This window comes from Mixophyes fleayi, chromosome 6 (genome assembly GCF_038048845.1).
Source record: "Mixophyes fleayi isolate aMixFle1 chromosome 6, aMixFle1.hap1, whole genome shotgun sequence".
NCBI lineage: Eukaryota > Metazoa > Chordata > Amphibia > Anura > Limnodynastidae > Mixophyes > Mixophyes fleayi.
Window position 1 is genome coordinate 190,420,933 of NC_134407.1, and position 22,467 is coordinate 190,443,399.

Here is a 22,467-nt window from a genome sequence, read left to right on the forward strand (position 1 = left end):
GCCCAACCCTTTTACATTTCCTTGTAATATTTAATGTATTTACTTAAATGAAGCCTGTCTAGATAATTTTTTTTTCATATTTGGCTGGATGCATGTTTTGTGGTTGTAGAATATAGAGTTTAAAATGACAATTTTGTTCTAAACATGTACTCTAATTACTCAGCTAAAATATTCTTAATTTAAATAGTCATTGAATATAAAAATGCCATCTTGTAACACTCACAAATTTCCATATACATGTATATACAAGTTTTCATAATATAATGAATGACAGTGTACATTTACAGCACAATAGTTTCACTACCTGTCAAGCTATTCTCCTGCGGCATCAACATGTCGTGCTCAGATAGATTCCATGCAGACTTGTCCAATAGGCTTACTAGTATATATATATATATATATATATATATATATATATATATTTATATGTATATATAATTTATATTGTGATACTAACTCCCGACAGGTGACAGACACAACAAGCTCTTGCTTGAATAAATGGTGATTTTATTGTCCACATCGCCAGTAAGACAGCATACTTTTGTCAGATAACACCAATGACCTTAACTCTAGCTAAACACAGGTCTTTCTGCCTAGTCACCGGCCAACTGGCTGGCATGGTCCGCACTGCACAATAGCACAATACAGGTTTAATTACGATAAACCCCTCCCCTTAATCTAATTAAATCATTAGACCACCTATGTACATTACACCTTGGAGTTTTACTCTGCCATCTGTATTTTTGTGTAGACTCCCTAGCCTATACTTTACTCTATCTAACGGTGTTTTCTCATGATCAATACTAGCAACTCTGTTGTCTCTCATTGAAGACTCAACTTCAGGTTCCCTGAAAGCGGTACTGTCCGGAATGGAAGCAAAGACATCCTTATTCCAACATATCATTTTATTCACCTGATGCTTTAAGGTGAGAGACAAGGAAGGTTCTATTGCCTTTTTAATTGTCCTCACAATCATGCCTACCAGCACGCTAATGGGAACCTTATCTTGTTGACACTTGAGAACACTATTTTATAACACCTTGTTTTCTGTCTCTCTCAACTAATGGCCTCTTATATTTGCAAAAGTATGTTTATGAGCTCTTCCGAACTGTGGCTGTACTGTAAAAATGAGACAGGTTTTCTATTATACCGAACAAGACCTACAGAACCTTTTTATGGCTAGAAGGACTCTGGGTCAGTAAAACCAGCATAGAACTTGTTCCCTAGTTGTACTTTCCCCTAAGTGTCTTCCATCCACACAAGTGTTTGCTGTTTGTAACACTAAGGGTACATGAACATGTGGAACTACTATGTGTTCTACCTTTTTACCCTCTACAGTAGCAATTCAAAACAACACATCATTTTTTACAACATACAATGGCATTCAGCTTGAACAGATTACAGGTTTTGCAATATCACCAACATTATTAGCCAATTTAAACACATGTTGTAAAGTCACATTATTTAATTGGCCACGTGAAAAGTTCTGCAAATATAACACATAGGTAAAGTATCCTCAACTGAAGGCACGGTAGGTTCCTCGGTACGGTACGGTCACCATCTATTGTAACTATTAGCTGCACTGATCTGGGCAGCCCACGACACCTCTATGATGGCTTGGCCTTTTTCCCCATCCTTTTAGATGGCAGAGGTTTATTCTCCGGAATTGCACTCTGGTCCAGGTTTTGTAGCAGAGCATTACACTTCTCCTCTCCCTTATCCGCAAGCTTGTCCATCAAGACTGGACCTTCGGCTGGTGATTTAATTGCTGAGGTGTCCGGCTGGATCCGCTATTGGAGGATCTGTTTTAACAGCGGAAAGTCTCTTCTAAGTATCAATGGGAAAAGTAGCTTTGGGGATGTAGCAGCCATCACCTTCACAGCTTGCGATCTGCAGTGGTTTTCACACAATCACAAAAGCATGAAGTTGCCAGCATTTTGTAAACAAATTGCAAATTTTCAAAAAATACTAATTTTTGATAGGTAGCAAGCATAACATTGTAAACTCGTGCAATTTTGACCTCACCAGTACTAAAAAAACATGTCTACTTCCTTATGAATGGTTGCAGGAGTTAGAGTGAGAGAAGTAGAGAGCAGGGGATTGGTGAGTGTTGTAAAAGAGTACTGTGAGGGTTATTTTGTGTACCCGTTGGATAGATTTAATTGTCTGGCCATATATCTACAGTAGGTTGTCTATTTAGACTCTGTAATTGGTGTGTGGTGGGTGTCATTTTTTACTAAACCTGTGTTTGTTCTGTGTTTATGATGGTGGGAGGAAGGAAAGGGAAGCAGTCTAGGGCCAGTGGGGAGGAGGACAGAGATAGAGAGGAGCAAGTAGGTTAGGAGGGTCATGAGCTTCAGCAAGAGGCAGGGTCTACTGCTGCTAGAGGGAAGACTAAATTTGGGCACAGTGTGCGCTTCAGCGTTGAGGAAAAGTGTGTGATTGTGATAAACATTGTGCCGGTGTATGACAGGATTTTGGCCAGTCAAGCTGCCAAAACATCATTTTCTACTGTATTCATTTTTTTACTACTTTCTACAAAATGACAGCTAGAATCTGATTGTTTGCTATAGGCAATATCCCCACTTTTTCAAACCCGCAGCTTAGTAAATCTAGCCCTTAATGTCTAAAAAACCTTTATGCAAACTTAATATTCCAGCATCATGTAAATGTTACACAGTTTTGTACATTGAATTGAGTAGCCTGACACATCTAAAATAATGTGATAATGCCATGGGAACACTATGGGCCTGATTCATTAAGGTACTTAAATTAAGAATTTTCTTATTTTAGTCTCCTGGACAAAACCATGTTACAATGCAAGGGGTAGAAATTAGTTTTCTGTTTTGCACATAAGTAAAATACTGACTGTTTTTTCATGTAGCACACAAATACTTGATAGCTTATTTGTACACTGAAATTTAAAGTTGATATTTGTGCGCTACATGAAAAAACAGTCAGTATTTAACTTTTGTGCAAAGCAGAATTCTGATTTGCACCCCTTGCATTGTAACATGGTTTTGTCCAGGACACTTAAATAAGAAACTTCTTAATTTAATGAATCAGCCCCTATGTTTTTATTTTGCAGCTTCAAAATATTTTTTAAATGAAATATATTAATATCAATCAACTAAATTCCCTAACACACACACACACACAACAACACACAGACTAGATTCAATTTGTTAGCAGTCAATTAACCTACCAGTATGTTTTTGGAGTATGGGAGGAAACCGGAGCACCCGAAGGAAACCTACGCAAACACAGGGAGAACATACAAACTCCTCACAGATAAGATATAAGAGCAGCATCAATACATAACGAATAAGAGCGCCCACTATTTTGATATCCTCAGAGATAAGGCCATGGTTGGGAATTGAACTCATGACCCCAGTGCTGTAAGGCAGAAGTGCTAACCACTTAGCCACCATACTGCTCAATGAGGATGATGAGGAGGAGTCATTAGAAGGTGAATCCACCTAGGATAAAAAAGAAAGTTACCGGTATATATTTGCTGACACTGTCATTACACATTATCCTGTAGACATAAGCCCCTGTAAGTGTTTTGGAACAGGTAATGTTGAATATTAATTTTTTTAAACAAAGTAATATCACAACTGTATGTGTCTCAAAAGTCCGAGATTGATTCAGCACAAGACATCTTAGATGATACAGAAATTTTCTGGAATGTGTAGATCATTTTGTGGAAGTTGAATCTGTTGAAACTGATCCACAGATCCTTCCTGAAGCTGCTCCACCCAAACCAGCAGAACCTGCAAATGTTGCAAATTTGACAATTTGCTTACATTGCAATAAGATTCAATGACGGGAATCCAAAGACAGCTCATAGAGGAATTAAATATTTGCATAGCATCCACTACGTATGTGTACTACTTTTGAACGTATTGATACCAGCCTGTTGACCATGAATACTGCAATTTATAGTCTTACTGGGGCAGTAGGAGAACTCTCTGTCAATCTTGTTTGGGCCTATATCCAAATGCAAAATCTGCTCATGGCCTACCTGTGCCAGCATCCTCAGGCGAGAGCAACCAGAATACAATGCTAACAACATCAATGCCATCTATTCCACAACGTTCTAGTGTGTGTGTTAGGGGAGGAAGACGGCCATAAACCATGCGTTTTAAAGATACAGAGGCTACAGCTAATGCTGTTGTTGAAAACATTTGTGGCTTTTTTTTGCAAAATACATTTCATTATATAATAAAAGTCTTAACTAGCACATTCAAACATTTATTCTTACAGTTCTTTGTTCATTTTTCTTTTTATAATTGGTATTAGCAGATGTGCTTGATGTTTACATGATTATTGGGGTAATTATGGTATAAAGATTATAAACATATTTGTATTTTCTTTAGACAATTAGGTTTTATTTAACAAACATACACATAACCTTTAATTGGTGGCAGAGGTCACAAGTCACATTGTCATGTGCTTATGTTGAAGATTCTACAAGAATAGATCAAATGCAGTAAATACAGTGAAATGCCAAATAATAAAGTTTTTTAGTTAATACTAAACCATACTCACCCAAAAAATTATTTTATATTAGCCTTTCTCTGACCTCCCCCCTCTCCCCAGCTCTGTATTCTCCACATCAGCTAATGTTATGAGCTCACCTACTTTGTCACTGTCTACTGTCGGTGGTATGGGCATATTTTGGTTAAATACCAAATTATGCAGAAGACAGCACAACAACACAATATCAACCACCTTAGTTGGAGCATAGAGCAGCACAAAAACAGATTTATCAAGACACCTGATTCTGGTCTTCAATAGGCATGTTCTATCACATCTCTAGTGGATGTGTGTGCTTTAATATATCTGTGTTTTGCAGGAGTCTGGATTCAACAGAGCTGCCTTTAACCAGGATTGACACCCATATCCTGAGTTACCTAGAATGGCTCATAAATAAATATTTAAAAAACAAAAGAAAAACAGAAATATGGTAAATTTTGGTATATGTTAGTGTTGAAAGTGCATGAATATTAGATCACTTACACATTTGCCATCTCTCCGGCATTTCACCGAAATTCACTGACAATAATGATAGAGGCCTGGCTAGTGCAGGATATAGTCATCATGGAAAGAACCAGGATAGCCTTTAGCAGCACTCATGATATTCATGTTTGCATCACATACCACCTGCACATTCATAGAGTAAGAATGGTGTCTGTTGGTATACACTTTTGCCCTATGATGAGGTGGTCTCAGACCAATTTGTGTGCAATCAATGATCCCCAAAACATTAGGTAATCCTGAGAGATTGTAGAAAGCTACCTTCAACTCATGCCATTCAGCATCCTGGCGGGGAAATCAGATATCTGAATAAGTGCACTTAACACTACATATAAGTGCCTGGAGAATGTTGCCTGTGTGAGCCCAACAACCGCTGAGCACATAGTTTTTATCTTGACACTTTTCACAGCAAGATAGTGGTGATTTGCAAAATCGCAGTTTCATACATATGACGACAAGCATTCTTAGAATGCTCTTTCCAGGTTATTTCCCTGAACCGTCCATCTATTTCTTCTCCTTCAAGGCACACTCCATCCTGGTGGCAGTCATTATTCCGACACTGTAAATGTTGGCACTTAACCTGCCAACATGAAAATGTCGGCAGGCTAAATGCCAACACTTGCATTATGTAGACAGGTGGACAATGTTGCCATACGCAATGCTGACAATAAAATACCAATGCTGCCGGGGCTGGCGGCTATGCTCCAGACCCACCGGCATTGGTCTTTTAATGTGGGCATTGTGATTGACAGCATTGTAAATGTCGCCAATCACACTGATGACATTGTCCACCTGTCTACACAATGCAAGTGTCGGCATTTACAGTGTCAGAATTATGTACCCTACTCCTCCATCTACCTCTTTCACTCAGCCCACCTCTGTGTCGCCTTTATTAACCATCCACCTGGTCTCGTATCTCAGTTCCTTGATCAATTCGCCACCTGGCATCTTCATTTTAAATATGCCCATAGACAATTTCTCCAACTCTGTTACTTTCAAACTTCTCTCTCTCTCTCTCTCTCTCTCTCTTCTTCCCTCACACTCTCTCAATGGACCTCCTTTCCATCCCACTACAGTGGCCACTCCTTTGATCCGGTGTTTTCCTACCTGCGTTCTGTATCTGCCTTCAACACTTCACCTTACCTTCTCTCTGACCACATCTCCTCTCTTTTGGCATCTATCCACCCTCTCACCTTCCCCATCCCCTAAAGTTACACTCACCAGGCTTTACCTGAACACCATTGAGCTTACCACATTCTTATCCTCGATGGTCTCTCACTCCTCTCCCCCAGAACCACCATTTCTTGTCCTGATCAGACTGTCTCTTTCTATAATAACACCCTTACCAGTGTACTTGACCCTTTTTTATCCAGTTATCACGTTCAAGCTTCGTTAGTCACTGCCCAACCTTTGCACTCCAAACTTACTCGCTATCTTCAAAAATGCTCCTGCAGTGGAGAACAGCTCTGGCGGAAGTCATGCATTACCTAAGGCCACTTATGACCTTCTCTTCACCAAATCAAAGGGACACTTCTACCTTCTTATCCTTCTCAACTTCCTTGTTGCCTTCGATACTGTTGACCACTCCCTACTTTTGAAAACTCTTCAATCTATAGGCCTCTGTAACACTGTCCTCTCCAGGTTTTCCTCTTACCTCACCAACTGTTCCTTTTCAGTCTCTACATCCAACTCCACATCCCCCTCTTATCTTACCTGTCGGAGTCCCCAAAAGACCGGTTCTTCATCCCCTGCTCTTCTCCCTCTATACCTCCTCCCTTGCTGATGACATCTGTCTTTCCTCCCCTGACCTCTCCCATTCCATTATGACATATGCCTCCTGCTGTGTCTCAGCCATCTCATCTTGGATGTCCCTGTACTTTCTTTAACTCAATGTTTCCAAGACTAAAATAATCACACCCTACTCCCCATCCGCTCTTGGGCTCCTGACCCTCCCTCTGTCTTTCTGTTGATAACACTACTCTCTTTTCTGTCCCTCAAGTCCACTCCCTAGGGGTCATCCTTGACTCCTCCCTCTCCTTCAAATCTCACATTACCTTCCTCTCCAATTCCTTCCACATACACCTCTGAAACATATTCAAGATCTGGCTTTCTCACCATGGAAGCCACAAAAACTCTTATTCACTTGCACATGAACTCTCTCCTTGATTATGGTAATCTTCTTCTCTCTGGCTTTCCAACTCCAGTCTTGCCCCTCTCAAGTCTATGCCTAATGCTGCTGCCCGCCTTATTTTTCTCTCCTGCCGCAATATCTCTGCTGTATCTCTCTGCCAATCGTTACATTTGCTCCCCTTGGTCTGCAGAATTAAATTTAAACTACTTAACCTCACCTGCAAAGCTCTCAACTAACCCTACCCCCACTACATCTCCAATTTCATCTATACCAACGCTCCTTACCGCCCCCTCCACTCTACTAATGGCCCCCGCCTCATTGACCACACTGATCATCTCTTCCCACTCCTGCCTCCAGGACTTTGCTTGGACTGCTCCCCAGCTGTGAAACAATCTTCCCACCCTATCAGGTTAGCAAGGATTCAAGTGTGCCCTTAAAACTCACTTCTTTGTTCAAGCCTATCAACCCTCCTCCTAACTCCTTTGCCTGGGCTATCACCTTTACTCCTTGTAAGCATATCGGGCTTAATGAATCATCATCATCATCATCAACATTTATTTATATAGCGCCAGCAAATTTCATAGCACTTTACAAATAGGAACAAATATTAATAAGACAATACTGGGTAATACATACAGACAGAGAGGTAAGAGAACCCTGCTCGAAAGCTTACAATCTATAGGACAATGGGAGTTTGAAAAACAAGGTCATAAGCTACATCATATTGCACAATGGACCAGCCAGACTGCAAAGGTAAAAGTACTGAGTGGGCTATGTGTGTTGCAATGTTGGTCAGAAGGTTGTTGTCTTGCTCTATGCTCTATGACACACTGCCAGCCTACCTGATACCTATCCAAGGTTCAAAATCACTTGGGCAAATATCCCCAAAAAAATAAGTCGTTTCAGTTAACAAATCCATAATAAAATGTAAATAATAACCTGCAACACATAACACTAAAGTTGGACAGAGAAAACATACAAGGTATAATGGAAACAACTCACCAGTATTCTAGCCACTCTCAGCGTGTGCTGTCTATCCAAGCTTCTCCTGGTACTCAGACCCTCTCTCCTTTAAGGCTACCAGCAAGGCAGCGGTCCTGGGTCACTGTCACTCCGCTTTTGGCAGATGTACAGCTCCCAATGAACTGGAGAGGTAGATCAGGACAAGGGTAGTGTCAGACGCCGTCCCCGCGCCTCCACGCTAAGCAGGGACGGACGTCTGACTCTCCTTCAGCGTCCCGTTGCTAGGCAACGGCGACGCACCTTCCGGCGTCGGTGTGCGCATGCGCGCCCGTCGCCATGACAACGGGACGCGCTGCTATGATTTCCTGTCGGCGGCCAGACAGCTGGCCGCCGAATCACTGCCCACCAATGTGGGTTTAGCTCTTGCTATTTATATCCTGCTCTGACATCACTAGGATGCCAGAGCAACTAGTTTCCTAGCCTCTAGCGTTTCAGCCATCCTTAGTGTATTTCTCCATTGATTCCTGTTATTGACCCGGCTTCCTGACTTCGCCTTTGGATTCTCCCTGTGTCCTGCATTTATACTTCGGTTCTGACCTCGGCCTGCTGACTATCCTCTGCTTCCTGATTTTGTACCTTACCTGCCCGCTTGGTTCTGACTCGGCCTGTACCTCCCCGGATTTGCCCTTACCTCACAAGTAGCTACCTGGGAGGGCCGCGACCTGCAAGTCGTTCGCCGCGAAGTCCAAACTCCCTTGCGGGGGTCGCTGGTGAATACCGGCGGCGTGTTAGACTCCGCGCCTCCTGGCGTAGCTGAGCCAATACTTGCAGGTACTAAAGTCACCTCCGTGACAGTTTGCTCTGGCCATGTCTACCGAGTCGTCTAACGAACCTACTGCACGTGATCTACTACTTCATTTGGCGCATAGAGTGGAGAAACAAGAAGCTGAGCAAGCACAGTTGCTTCATTGTGTTCAAGGAGTCGCCTCACGTCTCGAGGCCCTCCAGGCCTCCATGACCGCAGCTCAGAATGTTCCCGTCACTACTCCTGCGGCTGCAGCAACTTCCTCCTCTCCTGCCATGGCATCCACTGCTGTTTTGAGACTTTCCCCGCCGGAGAAGTTTGACGGAGAGCCTAAGAGATGCAGGGGGTTCCTAAACCAGTGTCTTATTCACTTCGAGTGTAATCCAGCCTCGTTCCCCTCAGAACGCATCAAAGTGGCTTTTATCATCTCTCTATTATCCGGACAGGCACTCGCTTGGGCTTCTCCCTTGTGGGAGCAAAATGACGCACTGCTTGCTAACTCTTCTACCTTTATTGAGACCTTCCGTAAGGTCTTCGATGAGCCAGGCCGCGTATCCTCTGCTGCCTCCAGCCTCCTTAACCTCCGTCAAGGGTCCATGACAGTCGGACAGTACGCCATTCAGTTCCGCACCCTGTCCTCTGAACTCAGCTGGAACAACGAAGCCCTAGTAGCGGCATTCTGGCAAGGCCTGTCTGATCGAGTTAAGGACGAGTTAACGTCTCGGGAGCTTCCTACTGATTTGGATTTATTAATCACCCTATGCAACCGCATTGATCTACGATTTCGAGAACGTACACAGGAACGTTCCGCATCTAGACGGGTCCCTACTCGCCTAGCTCCCATGTTCCAAAATCCGATACTTCAGGAGGAACCAATGCAGATTGGCCGATCTCGACTTTCCGCTGAGGAATGCCAGTGACGTTTCAAACAGAATCTGTGCTTATACTGCGGGGATCCTGGTCATACCATATCCTCTTGCACTAAAAGACCGGGAAACGCCCCCTCCTAGTCGGTGGCAGGGAGGCCGACTTAGGAGTTGGAGTTACCACTCCCTACACTACTGTTAGCACAGATTGCCTCATGCCCATCTCCTTGCACTCAGCTGTCGGCCCCTTTGAGACCCTAGCCTTTGTGGATTCCGGCTCTGCCGGGAATTTTATATCTGCCACTCTGGCATCGCAACTCCAATTAAATACTCTAAAATTGCCTCAGCCGTTATTTCTCACCACAGTGGATGGGACTCGGATCTCTAACGGGTCGGTGTCCCACATCTGTTCTCCTATTCGGCTGACGGTAGGGGTGCTACATTCTGAACTTATCGAGTTTTTGGTTCTTCCTCGTTCAGTCAACACTGTCATTTTAGGATTACCTTGGCTCAAACTTCACTCACCCCAATTTGATTGGAATCGTGCTAAGGTTACCTCTTGGGGCCCACAATGTTTTAAGTCCTGCCTGTCTGGTCTAAAGTCTGGCCACTCTACTCTTCCTTGTCGTCGGACATCTCCTCAGATTGAATTACCATCTGCATATAACTCCTACCGAGATGTGTTCTGCAAAACTGCAGCCGAGGCCCTACCCCCTCATCAGGCCTGGGATTGCTCCATTGAACTTCTTCCTGATAAACCGCTTCCCAAGGGCAGGATTTACCCATTATCTCTTCCCGAGACTGCTGCCATGTCTACTTATATATCTGAAAATCTCCAGCGTGGATTTATCAGGAAGTCTACCTCTCCCGCAGGGGCGGGATTCTTCTTTGTCAAAAAAAATACGGGACTTTACGGCCTTGTATAGATTACCGGCGATTGAATGCCATCACTGTGAAAAACAGATACCCGTTGCCTCTCATCTCGGAACTATTTGATAGGATCTCTGGTTCTAAGATCTTTACTAAATTAGATTTGAGAGGAGCATACAACCTCATCCGGATACGCTCTGGTGACGAGTGGAAGACTGCCTTTTGCACTAAAGAGGGTCACTTTGAATATCTCGTGATGCCCTTTGGATTGTGCAACGCCCCTGCTGTGTTTCAGTCTTTTATTAACGAGATTTTTCAAGACCTTCTCTACGTTTCTGTTGTAGCTTATCTTGACGATATTTTAATCTTCTCTCCAGATTTGGTCACCCATCGTGCTCATGTTGCAGAGGTTCTTTCTCGATTAAGAACAAATAAATTATACTGCAAACCCGAGAAGTGTGTTTTTGAGGTATCCCAGATCCCCTTCCTGGGTTACATTGTATCTGGAGTCGGTCTGCAGATGGATCCTGTGAAATTATCTGCTATACTCGAATGGCCCAGACCAGTGGGACTAAAAGCAATTCAGAGATTTGTCGGATTCGCCAACTACTATCGACAGTTTATACCTCACTTTTCTTCCATCATTGCACCCATTACCCATCTGACCAGAAAAACAGCTAATCCCCAAGTTTGGTCTCCGGAAGCCATTACCGCTTTTGAACTCCTCAAAAAAGCCTTCTCTTCTGCTTCAGTGATTGCTCAACCTGATCAGAACAAACCATTTCTAGTCGAAGTTGATGCCTCCTGGGTTGGTGTCGGGGCAGTCTTGTCGCAAGAGACTAATTCTGGGAGACTAATACCCTGCGGGTTCTTCTCTAGGAGATTTTCCCCTTCTGAATCTAATTACGGCATCGGGATAAAGAGTTATTAGGTGTAAAATCTGCACTTGAGGAATGGCGTCACCTCCTGGAAGGTGCTCTCCACCCGGTCACCGTACTTACCGATCACAAGAATCTAATCTACCTTCGGGAGGCTCGGTGCTTGAATCCCCGTCAAGCCAGATGGTCCTCGTTTTTTGCTCGGTTCAATCTCAAACTCACCTACCGTGCTGGTTCACTAAACTCCAAGGCTGATGCTCTGTCCCGTTCCTTCGACACCTCTGATACTCCTCACTCGGTAGAACCTCCACCGGTCTTAGAACCTTCTTGCATTGTGGCAGTCACTCGGACACCGCCTGTCGGTTGCTCCTTTCTGGAACCACACCTTCGCCTGAAGGCGCTCCGTTGGGCACATACTTCCAAGTTTGCTGGACATGCCGGATCAGAGAAGACTCTTTCACTACTCTCTCGACAATACTGGTGGCCCACCATCCGTACTGACGTGTGGGAGTTTGTAGCCTCATGCACTACTTGTGCTCAGAATAAAGTACCTAGACAACCTCCCGCTGGACTGTTACAACCTCTTCCCATTCCTGATCACCCTTGGTCTAGCATCTCAATGGATTTCATCACCGACTTACCACCCAGCAACGGCTACAACACCATCTGGGTCACTGTCGACAGATTTTCTAAAATGGCCCACTTCGTTCCCCTCAAGGGCCTTCCTACTGCAACTAAACTAGCACAAATCTTTATTAAAGAGATCTTCCGCCTACACGGTTGTCCTCTGGAGATAATCTCGGACCGTGGCGTCCAGTTTGTTTCTCGTTTCTGGAGAGCCTTCTGCAAGGATTTAGGTATCAGTCTTAAATTCTCCTCTGGGTACCACCCACAAACCAACGGTCAGACGGAGCGAGTTAATCAAGATTTAGAATTATTTCTTCGTTGCTTTTCTTCACACAACCAATCCAACTGGAGTCTTCTGCTACCTTGGGCCGAATTTGCCCACAACAACCACAATCATTCTTCTTCTGGTTATTCCCCATTCTTTACTGTATATGGGACCCATCCCATGCTTCCCTCATTTTCTTTCCCACCCCCCACGGTCCCTGCCGCCCACGCCATGACTCAAGATATGGCTAAACTATGGGTTTCCACCAAACAGAATCTTCTCAAGTCTGGACGTCATTATAAATCCTCCGCTGATATTCATAGAAGAGTCGTACCAGCCCTCCAGGTCGGGGACAAAGTCTGGTTGTCCACTAGGAATTTGAGACTGGCACCCCGCTTCATTGGACCATTCTCAGTTACTCAAATTATTAACCCAGTTACGGTTAGACTCCACCTTCCTCGGGCACTGAAGATCCATAACACCTTCCATATTTCCCTTCTTAAACCTCTGATACTCAACAAGTTTTCCCACGTCACCCCTGTTCCTCATGCCATTCCAAGCACTATGGGGGACGAATATGAGGTTAGTCAAATCCTGGAGGAACGTAAATTTCGAGGACGTTTACAGTACCTGGTACATTGGAAAGGCTTTGGTCCAGAAGAGAGGTCTTGGGTTTTTAAAGAAGATTTGCATGCTCCAGGATTACTATCCGCCTTTCTTAAACGGCGCTCCTTACCAGATAGGTCTTCCGATTGTGAGGAGGGGGGTACTGTCAGACGCCGTCCCCGCGCCTCCATGCTAAGCAGGGACGGACGTCTGACTCTCCTTCAGCGTCCCGTTGCTAGGCAACTAAGACGCACCTTCCGGCGGTGGTGTGCGCATGCGCGCCCGTCGCCATGACAACGGGACGCGCTGCTATGATTTCCTGTCGGCGGCCAGACAGCTGGCCGCCGAATCACTGCCCACCAATGAGGGTTTAGCTCTTGCTATTTATATCCTGCTCTGACATCACTAGGATGCCAGAGCAACTAGTTTTCTAGCCTCCAGCGTTTCAGCCATCCTTAGTGTATTTCTCCATTGATTCCTGTTATTGACCCGGCTTCCTGACTTCGCCTTTGGATTCTCCCTGTTTCCTGCATTTATACTTCGATTCTGACCTCGGCCTGCTGACTATTCTCTGCTTCCTGATTTTGTACCTTACCTGCCCGCTTGGTTCTGACTCGGCCTGTACCTCCACGGATTTGCCCTTACCTCGCAAGTAGCTACCTGGGAGGGCCGCGACCTGCAAGTCGTTCGCCGCGAAGTCCAAACTCCCTTGCGGGGGTCCCTGGTGAATACCGGCGGCGTGTTAGACTCCGCGCCTCCTGGCGTAGCTGAGCCAATACTTGCAGGTACTAAAGTCACCTCCGTGACAGGTAGTACTCCAGAGACTGTTTGTCCCTTCCCTGTCACCTGGCAGAGACCAAAACCTCAACGCCAACCTGACTTTAGCTATCACCAGGTAGTGAATGCCAATTTGATATTTTGAGGACTTATCGTTTAAAGACAGAAATTACCTTCTGAGGAGTTCCAGGACCTGCCTGATTGGCCATTTTTTGTGTTTACCTTTTCACAGGTAGAGGTTGCAGAAGTAGTTCAAAAAGACAAATTGTGTGGGCTGGCATTTATGTGTGCACAAGGTAGATATATATATATAGGCCCATTTACATGGAAAATAAATTATTGAGTGGGTGTGTTTTTACATGTTTGTGAATTAGAGCAAATGAAGTTTACTAATAAATATCACTTCAAGGAGCATTCTGTGTTTTTGTGTGTTATTTGTATCTTATATTGTTATGAACATTTCTCATTGGGTGTCTACTTCTATGTATCTGCAGATGTGCTTTTTTAATTTCTGCATGTAAGGATTAGGGTATACATTGATGTTAATGAATTTACTAATTAACACATTAACACATTTAGAATGAGGACATTGTATGCCAAGATTATTAATTGTAGATAACTGCATTTGATATCAAATAGAATTGGCAATTAAGAGAGGAAATAAGGAAGTCTATAACAATTAAGAATAATGAGTTTATGATAATTATACATTAATGCACAGTGAGGTAAGAATTAATGAATTGGGGCGTTGAAATTAATAATTGGAATCATTAGTCATACAATAATTCTAACCATAATCTACTAAAGAATTTTAAAACATGGGTTTTCTTACCATTTCATTATTGGTAATGAGAATAAATTAGATGGTGAATTTGAATTAAACCGTTATAATTTAAATTTTAGATGGTAATTTTAGATGATTTGGTCACTAAAAAAATGTTGGTTACCTATATATTATAATATAGTAAATTATTGATCATTACATAATTCATAATTTGCGGATGATGAGATTAATATAAGGTATTATAACTGAAGTAAAATATTTTTCTGCAACATACTACATGTGGTACACTGACTTGCCCACTGACTTGCCCATTGCGCCCCTGAACTTTCGCAGCAAGTGCGCCTACATTTCCACCTGCGTGTATATGCTTACAGAGCAAAATCGGCACATTTGCAGGACACAAGAGTTGGGAGCTGTGAAGGCATTCCTAATGAAGAGCAGCTCATGTTGCAGAGCAGTGCAGAAACAAGATATCAGTTTGTTGAGCAAGATAATTAAAAATAAGGTAAAGGGGTGGAGAGGGTACATTTTTAGGGACATTCCTTACTTTGCAGGGGGTTCGTGGCAATTTCTACTCCACAAGTAAGGACAATTTTACACCAACTTTGAGTGGCCTGAGATAGGATCCCATATCATACTTATTACTTTTTAATTTGTTTAAAATTATACTTTTTAATTGGACGTGTCTGCGTGCTGTACTATGTCAGAGAAGTGCATTTCCATCCAAAATCCAAGCAATGTAATCAAACACTTTACAGGCACAGCATTGTCACCTGTAATAAAGACAGCCCTCAAGTCCCCACATTCTAATGATTAATAAAAGCCATTATTTTAGGAGTTAATGTGAAATGATTTTTCAATTGAAAGGGGAGCTAGGAAATTTGTAATGGGGCGAATGGTTGGCACCCCTGAAGCTGTGTAAGATAGGCTTCCACAGGCCAGTGGTATGGCAGAGAGAGGCAATGGTCCCCCCAGTAGTGTTAGAATGAAACAAGAGACATAGGGCTAAGACTGAATAAACTTGTTGGTTTATTCTCTTTGCTTGTAGCGGAAGGTTTTACCACGACGGCAGATAAGTAGCAATAGTGTAGGAAAGTAATATCACAAGACCTTCACTATGAAATCTTATTCAACATGTCACAAAATAAATAAATAAGAATATAGTAATCTTGTTTCAACAATATCAGCATTATGTAAACATAAATCACTACAACACATAGATCACTGAATAAATATATCTCACTGGGCAGTGAGACACGGGTGCTTCAGTGAAATGGGTTTCATTGGATAAATACTTTTGTAACCAAAATTCTTGCTTTTTGTGGGCTTTTGTAACTTGTTTCATTGTCTAACTGCATACTTCTAGTGCAGTCTGGGTCTCTAGTACGCAGTCTGGAGCACTATTTTGCAGTTTATTCGTACCAAAATGGCCGAAGTAATTTGCAGTGAACATCCCAGAGGCACTCTGTGATTTGCAGGGTATTATAAATGGGTACAAGGTTGTACACTTTTGTACACTTTTGCACATTGTGTCTTTTAAGAATTTCCACTTACCGCGCAGTATGGCATACATTTACTTTGTTAAGTCATCTCCCAAGAGCAAATCCAGCAGCTGTTGCAATATAGACACAGTCTTAAAGAGGTTGGGTACGATCTAGTGACGCTGAAATTGTCCACAGTCAGACAGATGACAGATTTAGTGTGTTGACATGGTTAAAATTGCGACTTTGTGACCAGGGCTGCCATCAAGGGGGTACGGCCAGTCCTGCTGTGAGGGGCCCAGACAGACTAGGGGGCTGGACAGACCTCTCCGTCTGTCCAGACTCCCTGGACTGTCCGGGCCCCGCAGTCACCGACCGTGCCTCCCCTTTTTGTTTTTACTTACCTTCTCCGCGAATCAACGCTGCAGCTCTGCCTCCCAGACTCTGATAGGCTGGGAGGGCGGCCGGCGCGATGATGTCATCATCGAGCAGAGCTGCAGCATTGATTCACGGAGAATGTAAGTAAATAAGCTATAAATTTTTTTGAGGGGGGGAGAGGGACAGCCCGGGGGACCTGCCCATAGATATATTGGTGGCCAGGATCCATTAAATGTATGCAATGGAATGGACGTGTTCAGAACATCGGAAATTCTACAACAATAAAATTATTTACAATTAATTACTTACTAATTACATAAAACTAATGTTCTCCCTCCCCTGTAGTCTTTAGAGTTTGCTATTACTATAGAGTTAACTACCCACGCTCAGTCCTGCTATACCACCCAGCACTGAATAAGGTGGATAGTTGACGATTAATTCACAGTTGATTTTATTATAATCTATGAACATTAAAGACTTTTTGGGAGGGACAAAATGAGTGTATAATGGGAGTTACCTTTTAAAGGAGATAAAGAAAATTACTTTAGGCAATTTACCTACTGGAGATATTGTGCTGTTGAATTGATTGTCCCTGAAATATTACACTACATGAGCAATTTTTGAATCAATATAATTATCCGGACATTCAAAAGGATGCAAAATGCAAAACTTCTCCATCCTCACCAACCGTCAAAATACTGTATACATTTTCAGGATGAGATCCATTTGGAAACAAAGAATATATGAGTTTTGTTTCATATAGAGACTTTTTACAGAGACTTTATTGTTGCTGATTCTATTGTAATTGGCAGCTCGATCTGTTAATACTGCTGATAACATTCTCACTGGGTACAGGTTGCTATATCCCTGTAAATATTCTAATGCTCTGATTGGCTACAGGTTGGTCTATCCCTGCAAATATTTTAATGCTCTGATTTTTTACAGGTTGGTCTATTCCTGTAAATATTCTAATGCTCTGATTAGCTACAGGTTGTTATATCCCTGTAAATATTCTAATGCTCTGATTGGCTACAGGTTGTTATATCCCTGTAAATATTCTAATGCTCTGATTGGCTACAGGTTGGTCTATCCCTGTAAATATTCTAATGCCTGGGGGACCATAACTGTAGAGGGAGGGGGAGAGGGAGAGCCTGGAGGACCATAATTGTGTAGGGGGGACAGGGAGAGTCTGGAGGACCTGATGTTTGGAGAGAGAGAGGGGGAAGAGGGGGACCTTAACTGTGGAAGGGGGAGAGAGGGGGACCTTAATTGTGGAGGGGGGAGAGGGAGGGGGACATTAACTGTGGGGGGTGGAGGGGAACATTAACCGTGGGGGCGGAAGGGGGACATTAACTGTGGGGGGAAGAGGGGAACATTAACTGTGGGGGGGGACCTTAACTGTGGAAGGGGGAGAGAGGGGGACATTAACTGTGGGGGGGAGAGGGGGACATTAACTGTGGGGGGGAGAGGGGGACATTAACTGTGGGGTGGAGAGGGGAGAGGGGGACATTTACTTTTGGGGGAGGGGAACATTTACTGTGATGATGGAGCGGGGGGAATGTACTGTGATGAGGGATAGGGGGCACATATATGGTGAAGATGGAGGGGTGCACATGTATGGGAGGTGTGCACATGTATTAGGAGGGGGGCACATGTATGCGGAGGGGGTGCCCCGCCACATTAATTAATACTGGGCCCCACAGTTTCTGATGGCAGCCCTGATTGTGACTGTCGACAAGTAGTACTGTCGAAAATCAAAATGTTGACATTCAAATGGCAATGTCAGCGGCGTTGGACTTGCTGGGAAAAAAATAGTTAATACTAGGAAAAAAAAACACATCATGCCCCCCCCAAAAAAAAACTGAATACAAACACAAGACCCATTTGTACAACACAGTAAATAATACACATAATACACAGTGCATAAAAAACAGCGTTCTCCCACCCCCCCAAGAAAAGATTAATGCTAGTGCAGCCAGCCTAGGTTGGTACTAGCAAAATCAGGGGGACAAAAAGCATGGGGTGCCCCCGATTTTATGAGTAGCAGCACTAGGCTTTGCCAGCCAGGGCTGATGGCACTACAGTAGAGAAACCCTGCCATGATGATAACCAACCCCAAACTGGTTAGCACAGGGCTGGATTCCGTAGGAAGATGAGGTCTGCAAAAGAAAAATGGCGCCTTTCTCCAGGGATACCCAGTCCTGCGCACTAGGGCTCTTCCCACCCACCTGGGAAGTGGGTGTGAGATAATAAAAGATATTTTATAGTAAACACACCATTTTGACTTGGCGTACTACATGTCCCAGCAAGCCCAGGCTGCCATTAACAGGTTTGGGCATGGTGGTACCTGTAGTACTACAAGCATCAGCATACCCATGGCTCCCAGGGCATGCTGTTACTTGGGGAACCACAAGTGCCAGCATATCCCTGCACCCAGGGCCCACAGGGACCTGTAATGCACCAAGGCAAAATGTAAATAAACCACACACCTCAATTTATTTTGAAAAAACTAAAAAACACCCACCCCTGTAAAACTCACCAACATCCATGTTCTTCATGTGTAATCCATGCTTGTCCATGTCCATAAAATTATATCCCTCAATCTAGCAGCTTGCACCTATAAGAAAACCCATGTCCATAAAATTATATCCCTCGATCTAGCAACTTGCCTCTAGAAATAAAGCCATGTTCATAAAAATAAAATAAATACATTCAGCTTATATAAAAAAAAAAAATAGTCCACAGAACAGTGCTTGGAAAAATAAAAAATCCTTTAGAAACGTTGCATACTAGCTCTTGACAGCAAGAACTCCCAACATGTAATGATATAATTACAGCCGCTAGGTCTATTTATAACCTAGGGATTTCTGTATGTCCTCAGCGCTGACAGCATAAGAAAGCCCCAGGTAATGTGTTTAGGAGGAGCATGTTGTCACCATTTTAACCATGTCAACACACTGAATCTGTCGACAGACTCTCTGTCGCCATTTTTGTGATGACAGCCTGACTGTCAACAGATTCAGTGTCGCCAGAATGACTACATCCCTCTCAAAGTAATATACAGTATATCATCAGTTTTAAGGAACCCTAGAGCAACAACAATATTCGTAGCAATAAGTTTGAGGCTGATCCTCTGTCAGAGTATAGCGTCGAGAACTCAACGGTGCTAATGGTGAACATCAGAAGAGAGGCAGACAGGAACCGCATTGAACAATAGCAGGATTAGGAGTCATTAATAACAATTCACATGGCAATGAAGTCGTCTATAGATTCCAGGGCTATAGGTAAATTTTAACACCGGCAAGCACTGTTGGTATTTTGTCAAACTGGAAAACTAGAGCAATGTATTTGAGTGAGCAAGCGGTGGTAGCCCGGTCACAATGCAGGCAGCATCATATGGTACTTACACACAAGCTGGGCCAAGTATATGGAGAAGCGGAAACAGGTATGCGACACAGGTCAATTAGACTCAATAATCTGACAGGGCACACGACAAGTATACTCTCCAGCACCTGTATGACATCATTGCTCATCAAGACACATAGGTGTGTATTAATCAAGCAGAGACTCCGACAAACCACCAAATCTCTACAGCAGGGGTGTCCAACCTTTTAGCCTACCTGGGCCACATTGGCAGAAGACGAGTTAGGTTGGGCTGCACATAAGATACACTAACAATAACGATAGCTGATCATCCAAAAACCATAGAAAACATAGTTAACATATATATATATATATATATATATATATATATATATATATATATATATATATATTTATATATATCACTTTTTTTTCAAATCCCCCTATACTTACCTTTCAATCGCCCTGTTCAAAAAATCCTCTCTAGTTATTATACTATAATCACTTTTTGTATTGTTTCGATGCAATATCATTTAAACCAGGGATTGTATATCAGGGTGCCCTGACCAGGCCTGCGGTACCTGACATATACATCACTGTGACCCCAAATTGTGACCTGTTTTGATAATTACACCACTGTTAGTTAAGGGATAACAACTTATAATGGGCCAAAGAGAATAATATATAATGCCCCATTAGTAATACAAGTAGAAGTATGTAGCAGGGAGATAAGGTCCATGATGCTCCAGGACCAGGTGACTTTTATGCACTTGTCAGCGTCCCTTGAAATAATAAAAAAAATCCCCCTTAACTTACCTTTTAATCGGCTTGTTCTCCTGTCCTCTACTCTTCTTTTCTCCAATTCTGTGCTGCTGATTGTTCTTCTCGCGCGGGTGTCTCTTCTGTGCTGCGCTCCACAATGGATGTCGGGCATTCACTGTGAGTGCCGCACGGAGGAGGAGACAAGGGAGGGAGCCGGAGTACCAGCTGATGTGACCGCGTGACCGTAAGGTAAGTAGTTTCTTTTCTATTTTTTTTTCCAGGATTTTTTTTTTCCATTAAGAGTGCTGCCCCCTTGCCACAACCTTGGACAACCCTGCTCTACAGTTTGCCGTAATTTTTTAAAATGGCAATTTTATTAAAGACAAAATGCAATGGGCTTTGTTTTTAATAAAATTGGCGTTTTAAAAAAATGACGGCAAGCTGCCGAGAGTTGAAGGCTTGTCAGAGCCGCCACTTAAAAAATGCAACTCTCAGGGCCTGAGTCATGAAGGCAAAAAATGGGTAAATGTTCTCTGGGACAAACCATTTTACAATTCAAGGGGTGCAAAGTAGTTTATTATTTTGCGCATAAGTTAAATAATGACTGTTTTTTCATCTAGCACACCAATACTTAATATATTTATTACTACACTGAAATGTAAAGTTGATCTAGGACATGACCTATCCCAACTATAAATCTATCCCCACATTTTAAATTTACCTCCCCCTCAAATGCAACATGGTTTTGCCCAGGTGCAAATGTTACTCCTTTTTTATGCTTTGCTCTCCTTAATGACTCAGGCCCTCAGACTTTCTAAGTCCTAGATGTAAGTCTGAGCTTATGAGTCTGGGACAAAGTTATAATTTACATGAATTGTGACATAGGGGTCTCATTTTTGTGGTTCATGAGAATTCAGCCTATAATTCTACTAAAATCTGGTGACATCATTATAGATGCAGACTTAAGAAAATTGCTTCATCACTATATGTAGACAACAAGGTCCACTTTAAGCTATTGAGACATATATTAAAGCTATATAAAAGCACTATTTTCTGCCAATACTATAAAAACTATTTATTACACATAGACACAAAAGTTATTGCATTTACTCTTGTATATGAGAATGTACAATTAAATACTAGGCCATTATCATTTCACAAACTGCCAACTGCTCTAATGACCCAACAGGATATATTTCAGCTGTATTCATGAAATTTGATTTGATAGTAGTTATAATTACAATAATTGCTAATTAATAATGATTATTGCTGAACTTGTCACATTTATTTGTTTGTCTATTATTTTTCAGTTATTCTAAAGGTCCAAACAGTAATTTGAAGACATTAAAGATCCTTTATGAAAGTGAAAAACATGCACATATGCCCCTATTTTTCAACCTAAAATATCCCTAGGTGCACACCTAAATGCACCTACTTGTGTGGTGTTGCCGATCCGACACTAAATGCATATGGGGAAAGAGTGAAAACAGCACTTCAAAGATCCCCCCAGTAACACTTTAGAACACCCCCTTCAATAATTTCAGCTTTCAGGTTTCCTATCCAATACTGCTCTGTTGAGCCTCATTGATGGTCTAAATACATTATGAAAGAGTGAGGAGACATTTGTGTTCTTTATTACATGTGTCACATTTGTGTGTATGTAGGTTTTGATTACATTGCTCAAAACGTGGCATGAAATGTGTTTTCCAGTACAAAATACATCATCATCATAATCTATTTATTTATATAGCACCACTAATTTCACAGCGCTGTACAGAGAACTCACATCACAGTAAATTTGTCTGCTCTCTCGGAATTTCCAGAAACTCATGAGTTTTGGGGAATCCTCCTGGGCTCCTGGAAGGGCAGGC